Genomic DNA, 8,477 nt, shown 5'->3' on the forward strand with positions numbered 1-8,477 from the left:
CCCACAAAATTACTGAATTATTTAACAAAAATGATTTAAATATGAAAAACTAATTAAGTGAGGTGCTTGGTTGACAGCAAGTGCAACTACCGCTTTTCTGCATGTATTCCTGCATTGTTAAAATACTAAATCTTGCTCAGTTCAGTAAGTTAATTTATTTTCCCTGAAATTACAGTCTGCAGCATTTTAGAGTATAGATCTCTTTCATAGCTCTGAAGTAATGAGAACAACCTAATGTTTAAAGTTCAGTACATTCAGGGGCCATACGGTCTATAGTCTTTTTTTATTTCCGTTAATGTTCTCCTGTGCATATTTATTTAGACATATTCTAAAAACCATTTTCATGAAAATGTCAGAAAATTTCCTGTAGAGAGAAAACATGCAGAACTTTTCATGGACAGGGTGACAGTAAATTTTACTGTGCTGTATTATTTCAACAAAGTAGACTGTAATGTATTGACTGTGTAATGCAAAGCATATTTTCTTATATCATTGTAAACATCTGCTTACTAGTTAATTTGAAAATTGGCTTTGATTTTTCACAAACATGTAAATTATTAAATGTATATTTCAGAAATTCCCATTTTACTTGCAGCACACCTAAACTCCTTTCTGTGAATCACATTTGTGATTTGTTTCAACAGCAAAAAATACTACAGAAAAAAGAAAAATTGCTTTCAGTTTTTTTCCCCAACTATTTCAGGAAATGTTTGTTTAAACAAGTAAATTGCTAATACATTAATTACAAATAATTTACACAGTAGATTCAAAGAAGCATTATGATAATAACAATACGCAATAACAAGGTATGATATTTATAGGACCACAGAAATAAATAAAAGAAAACGAAAAAGGTGTATTTTTGAATGAACTTGGAATAAATTATTACAACGCAATATGGACTAATATGGTCTAAACATACGCAGGAGCCAATAAAGTAATAAAACAATTAACCTAACGCTCTAACGCAAGAGTTCAGAGTTTGGCTTCAAATTACACAATATGTTCAACTCTTTGTAATTTTAGGATTTCACTTCAGTCCAAGTCTAATTCAAGCATAGCAAAGGTATAGGCCTTCAATGAAGTACCGCGTTTGTCAGTTAGTCAAGCATCCTGTGTAACTTATCCATGGAAAATATTAAAGACAAACTAAATGGTTTGTTTATTTAATAACAAGAAAGCAGCAGCAATAATAATAATAATAATAATAATAATCATCCTACAGTCATTTTAAATGAGAAATGCAACGGAATGTGAGCTATTCACACATACGTCTCAAACATTTTCCGCTTAAAACCGTTTTAGAAGTTTGTATTCTGTCCCATCGCTCGCGTTGACACACGCAGTCTTCATGAACTAGACTAAATACATTTTTTTTTTTTTTTTTGCCAACTTTAGCCCACAGCTGAAATGTTTGAGCAGTCCTTACCTCTGACTTCCGGGAATAATCCCAAATGCGTGGAAAAAAAGAACCCCGTCACGAGACAAATCGATTTATCCTACACAGTTTTAAAAAACTCATTTTTATCACGTTAACGAACAGATTTCACTGAATTACATCCGAGGAACATGGAATCGGCATCAGCTTTTTTTCCCTCTCTCTCTCTCTCTCTCTCTCTCTCTCTAACTGACGAGTGAGCCTACTCGTGAGATGTGAGTAAACTGCGACGCTCGCGCCGGCTTTATTCGCTTTTCAGAGACACCACGCGCCGTCCTAATCCGTCTCTCTCTCTCTCTCTCTCTCTCTCTCTCTCTCCCTCTCTCTCTCTCTCTCACACTCTGCAACGCACCTGCCTCTAGTTTGATTGGCGTGTAGCGCGAGCTCAGCCCACCATCCAAGACACACACACACAAACCCTATCATACACACACACACACACACTTGTATTTCTCGTCTTCTTCACGCGCTCTGCTGTATCGTCCAACTAAGCAGACATCTCGCTAACTGCCCCTCAAACGCAAAGAAGTCAAAGTAACGGCACGGAGCGACGGAGGGACGCACGAGCCGGGACTGCACACACACATTGGCGCGTGCATGAAATGACCCCCTCTGAAGTCTCAGAGTGTGAAACTCTAAATAGCCTCCTAAACTATCGAGACAAATACAGCAGACCCCCCCCCCCAAAGAGAATTTAAAATTCACATAATTTTTGCTAATTTACTCACTTTATCAGTGACTTAATGAATATTAATTCAAAATTAATTTGACACTGCACACAGCTCTGCAACCAGTTGTAACTACAGTACATGCTGTGGACATCAGATGGGTGTCTGCTGGTTGACTGCACATACTTGGGGTGGTGGGGGGGGGGGGGGGGGGGGGGGGGCGCGTTTGGAAAACCCTGACTAAACAACACCACAGTGTGACTTGTGATACACACAAAGACCTGAGCTGCGAATTAATTACCAGCAAAAGAAGTTAAAAGCGACTGCTGGCACCAGACGCAGCCAGCAGATGAGCTTGGCATCGGAAATGTGGCTTTTAAACACAGACCCAGTGTGGAGTAAAACATTAGCCCGACCATAGGGGCCAAGAAAGATAAAATAAAGGGCTGAGACAGCAGTCAGACAGGCAGGCAGTCTGGGGATCGGAATGTCTGTCAGTACAGATGATACCCATACTCAACGCTGAGGAGGCTTTTTCGAAATACGACTCGCCATACACGTGCAGGTTGTTCCCAGGAGATAAAAGGCAGCAGGAAGCACACCGTAGCCTATATCATCTGTTGTAATTGAGGGTCAGAGGAGCTTCCAGCTAGTGCATGATGCTATAAGCGGCAGTGACAATTCACCTGAAGAGGGCCCTCAAAAAATTGCAGTGTAGAAATATTTAATTTAACAAAATGGAGACGGGGGGCGTTTGGATCACTATTCTCTCGGGTGGTGCAGGAATTCCTAGCTACGCCCCTGCTGCAAACTCTCAAACCAGGCATGTTGCTCCTGCTGCTCAATTACTTCTTCCACTAAAAATATGCAGGCAAATTTACAGATATGAAGGCGCAGACCTAAATATGAAGTCTATAACCCAGATTTTAGCTGCCTCATGGTCGTCAGCAAATGTTTGAAGGATGAAAGAACAGATTAACTCTGCGTTGGAATGCAGGAAAGTATTGTCCCAAATACTGATCGTCCTTGTTAATTAAAACAACTTAATGAAGTTCTTTTCAGGACAAATTCTTCTGTGGGCCATGTTTCATGTCTGGGACAGAAATGTAAAAAAAAACTTGATGCCAGAGGTAACAGACAGCGCCTGTTCAATTGGAAGTTTCAAAATGAAAAATACATACGTGCCCAAAATAACATAGGTGCATTTGTGTTACTGAGGAGGATTGTGGGTATAAATTAGAATAGACCATTGCATAGTCTCTGGTCAAACAGATATGTCTCATGAACTGTATGGGTAAAAAGTTATTAACCGTATGTTTTTGATGGCACATGAAGGTCAGAATAACTTTGCATGATGCATGTTATCCCCGCTGCTACATGCTGAGGCATGTAGGCCTGCATGCATTTGGAATAATAAAGAATTACCACGGGGCCTAAAGAAGCAGGGATGCAGTCAAGCAGCAGGTATGGCTGATGTAAGTTTACTACAGTAATAAAGTCTGTGAGTGCTATTAAAAGGTTTCTTCACAAAGCTGCAGCCTGGATTGTTACCTTAATTTGCCTAAAAATATTTTTTGTAAGTGATTTAGCAAGTCTTGAGCTATCTAACAGACATCAATTATTGACTTTTATTCCATGTCAGCCATGAACTTTTTGTAAATGCCATAAACTTTCAAAGAAGAAACTTGATCTAGATAGATCTTTGATAAAAGTTTTTGAAGTTATTATTAAACACTAAATTACTCATTTATCTGTCTAAGTAACTGTCAAACTGGTTAAAAGGCTGTTGGACATTAAGGCTGGCTGTAGGCCTAATTTATTCTCTACCAATCTTCTCTCAGTAGCATCTTGATAAACATGACAGAACCGCTTTTAGGCTCAGTCTTAAATCTGCGCGTGTGTGCGTAAGAGACACAGAGGGAGAGCGTGAGCCCCATCTGCTCCTTTTCAAACCAATTTAGGCTGTCACCGCGCGTGCTTTTGTCTCGCGGACGGACGCCACGGGAGCACTGCGCTGCGATGGGGACGTGAGTGGGGGGCCCGCGGGCTCGAGCCTCGCACGAGCTGCAGCCACTGACACGAGTGACGTCACAATAGAGAATATAAATAATGCGATAAAACAAACAAAAATAAAACAGGTAGAGTAGTCCTAAGAGCTAATAACCAAACATTTTACGTACGGAAAATCAATGTAAGGTTTCTATATCTTAAATATTTTATGAAGACTTCTGTGTTGAGTTTATATTGTTTTTATTTATTTAGGTTAAGTAATGTTTCTTCAACTGTTAGCTAAAAGACAGATTTTTAAAAGTTTTATCCATAGGTAGATTTTTTTTATTTTAAATTTTTAAAATTTTGCTGGCAGGCTTGGGTATTCCCTTCGCTGAACTCCGTGGAATTTCCCTTTTAATAATAACTTAATGAAGCTTAAGTCTTATGGGTACCCTGACATAATAAAATGACTAATAAAATCATGACTGACGAATTTCCTGTGTTTTAAAAGGACAATAAATAATCAGTTTGTGCGCATTAAGGTGCACAACTTTCTCTGAGAAAGATGCTTCTGACACGTCTTGAAAAGCGAAGCATGTCTCAACCATGTGAATCAGGAAAAGGCTTACTGGAATACAATAGCGCTATCAGCCCCTTTGGAATACATTTCACTTTTTTCATAATGCATTAGGCGGTCGCCCTACTGAGAAATTAATCATGCGTTTAAAAAAAGAATTGCTTGTGTGACCTCGGAGGGTCAAACCAGGGAGGAAGAGGGAGAGGGAGTGCTCAAAACATAACAAATTAAGAGCTACAACACTAAGTGAGCTTGAGACATTTAACATCAAGTCTGTCAATAAATGAAACATGCCCCGGGTGAGTGATTACCATATTGAAATGCATCACCTCCTTTTCTCAAAACGCACTGGATCAAGCGTGAATCACCATACAGCATCAACTTCCTTTTTATCTTTAAAAATACCTTCTATGAAAAAATGAATTGATTAAATTTTAGTCAACTCAAAAAGTATAATTTACTATTTTAATTCTGTATTTCTGATAAGATAAAATTTAACACAAATCCTTATTTAAGCATGTCCCAGCATATTCCAGCCCATCCTGGAACAAGCCACCAGTGCTCATATTAATTTACTGTGGATTTAAAGGCAGATGTAGGCTACAATATGGTGCACAGTCGCCCTGCATGTCCCAGTTTTAATCCTTACTTAATGCTGCACGTCTTTTACTGAATGAGAGTCCTCTGCTCATCTTGCAGTGAAGATTTACTGTGCATTACAATTAACACACATCTTAAATAAACTGGAGAAAATGAAAATGATGATTATTTAAGTTGTTTTTTTTTTTTTTTTTTTTAAGTCCACCGACTTCCCTCTATGAGGGCAAATGTGTATGGATCCGGATCTGGACAGGGGACTGGGCCGTGCACGCGGGCGCGTGCGCGTTCCGCTGTGTCACCATGCATGCGGATCATTGTTGTCTCGTGTTATATGTGTTTTTATTGGAGCATCATAATAAAATAACTTAAAAACATCATTCATTAAATTCGCACATTTAATTCTTTAGCCCGTTACTAGGCTACAGTGATACAGTATATATATATATATAAAGTTCTACAACTCTTTTTTTCTGTATCATAATATTCTGGTCAGTTTTCGTTTTATTCATTATATAAGGTTAAATGTTACCAGCACACACACACATATATGACATATTTATAGCTCCGGTAAAGGCGGAGCATGTAGAGCTATCTGTTCTAATTTAGCTTTTATTTGTCATGTTTCTATTTTTACAGTGTTCCCATACCAAGACAGCCCTGTGAACGATGGTGTCCTCAGTTTGTTAGATGTGAGCTTGCCTGGGGCGGTTGTACCAATTAGCGCAGCAGACCAACCACTAAAGATTCCCATATTTCATCAAAGATCTGGAACATTAGCCAGAGTGAATTATTAAGAAATGATCATTTTACAAAATGCATGTGATGCAATGTTCACAAAAGCTGAGTGTTTTTTTTTCATTCATATCAGCCATAAATGCCTTAAATCCCTCATAATTAAATGAACAGGCCCCATAGGATTTTATCTATTTATTTTGTTTAATGTATTTATGTCATTTTCTTATTCTTTTTTTAATTATTCAAGAAAATTGATGAGTTTTTTTCCTCAGGTCTCTGGATAATAATTAATTTGACCATAATGTATATGAAGGCTAAAGATTAAAGTGTGCTTTGTTTTTTAATTCCTCTAATGACTTAAAATCCAGACAGCAGATCTGGTATTTAGGGCTTTGTGTGTGTTGCACTTGTGTTCCCCGTCCTGTTAAGCATTGCATAATGACATCAAATATACATATATAATTTATGAAATAATTTATAAATGAGTAAAACACTGTCGTAGCACAGTAACAAAACTTCACTTCAGAAAGACTTTAAAACATAATGCAGTTGACTTGAGCGTCTACTTTACCACAGGAGTTTTCAAAAACACAATGAAGTTCACTGTGAGTTTACAGTCCTGCAGAAATATTAAAACAAAACAAAGAAAAAAAAACCCAAAACAAACCAACACAAAAAACATCCTTAATTAATTTGTGGAAGTACTGACCTCACTTCAATAGACAAACCTTCCTCTGAGACAGCAGCTGGTAGCCTGTCTCTGCACACTGTAAATAGAGTGATACATGCTCTTAAAAAGACCAATATTTTTCTTGTTCATTTGCAGACATTTAAATCCCTGCATTAATTAATGTATTAAACACAATATTTCATTATTTAGCATTTAGTGAGCCAAAGGTGTGCACATACATTTAAACAGAGGGGTCAGAATTTAGGAGCAACCAGTCTTATAGTGAACAAATATCCATTTAACATATGATGAAATTAATGAGTTTATAGAAGGCACTTTGTGATGGCTTTAACTCAGCTATTGTTATTGAGATTTAACATGTTTCTGTGGTAGCCAATAGTGACTTTACAGTGCCCTTACTGACACTATGAGCTCATCATGGTTGTATTTCGTGAGAGATTTTGTAAAGGAGTGAATGAGGATACAGAACACTGAGACCTGCTGGGAGATGCAACTTTACTTACTGAATGATCCGGGTTCGTAATTAAAGGCTTGCTTGACTTTTAATGACCCCTGAACACAAGCAAAGTTGTGGAAGTTATTCTAAGTGGAATGAGTAATGAGACGTTAACGGTGAACACTGAGCTGAAGCCAATTAGCTCCAGTGCAGACAGACTGCTGGGCGCTACAGTGAGCTTTAAAGGCAAGCAGAGAGCCTACAGGGTCAGAGGGGGTGGTGTACAGAGTGTACAGAGTGTGTGTGTGTGTGTGTGAGGAGAGAGCACACAACATGCCTGAGTTTGCTTGGGACTCACAGAGAGTCATTTTGTAGAATTTTTGTCTTCTGAATGTAAGAAAGTGAAGCAAACATTACAAAAGTATATATATGTATATGTATATGTATATGTATATGTATGTATAACAAAAACATTATATTATATTCCCTTTTTATTTTCCCAGCATTTCTTATGAAACCCTCCCAAAAACAATGAGTTTTTATGTTTGTCACATGACGCAGTGAAACTGCTGTTATACCTGTTAAATTTAGACTCAGAGATCACACTGTTATGGTTAAAATTTTCCTCATGGTTTTTACCTATAAGGAAAGATCACGCTGACATATTCTTGATTACCAGCAACAACAGATTCATCTCAGCCTTTGGTTTTCAACAGCATTAAATTGTTGATGCTGATAATAATCAAATTAAAGATTCTTTGAACTACAAAAAATGATTGTGGACTTGATGTAGAAAGCATTGTTTGTATCAGCCGTCACATAAGCTGGAAATGTCCATCCATTCCAGTGAGTATTTTAGTTGGCTTTATTTTGTGGTCAAAGTCTCATTATCATCTCTTCATAATGGACTTAAGAGCCAGGGCTGTTTTTGTCAACACTGTCTTGTTTCTATGTTGTGGGAAAGCTCTGTTATCAATCTAAGCCAGGAAATCTATTAAAAACCATAATGCTAAGCTATAGAAAACTGTCAGCAGTAATGTAAACAATACAATTTGAGGTTAATGGGCTAAAACATCACAACACCACTGATATGGCTCTTTAAACAGGATTTGGTAATGGAATACCTGAGTTGATCATTTTTACATCTTAGGGATTAATCTGATGCTGTTAGGCAGAACCACTGAACACTGGTAAATACATAAAAAGGAAAGGGAGGGCTCAGCGTTTTGCTGAAGAGCACACAGGTTTTCACATGAATGTCCTGAATCTTGTGATCTCGTGGTTATGAGAAGTTCTAATAATTAGGTCAACTGCCTTAGGAGTGTGTGCTTTCATCCTTT

This window comes from Toxotes jaculatrix, chromosome 16 (genome assembly GCF_017976425.1).
Source record: "Toxotes jaculatrix isolate fToxJac2 chromosome 16, fToxJac2.pri, whole genome shotgun sequence".
Taxonomy (NCBI): domain Eukaryota; kingdom Metazoa; phylum Chordata; class Actinopteri; family Toxotidae; genus Toxotes; species Toxotes jaculatrix.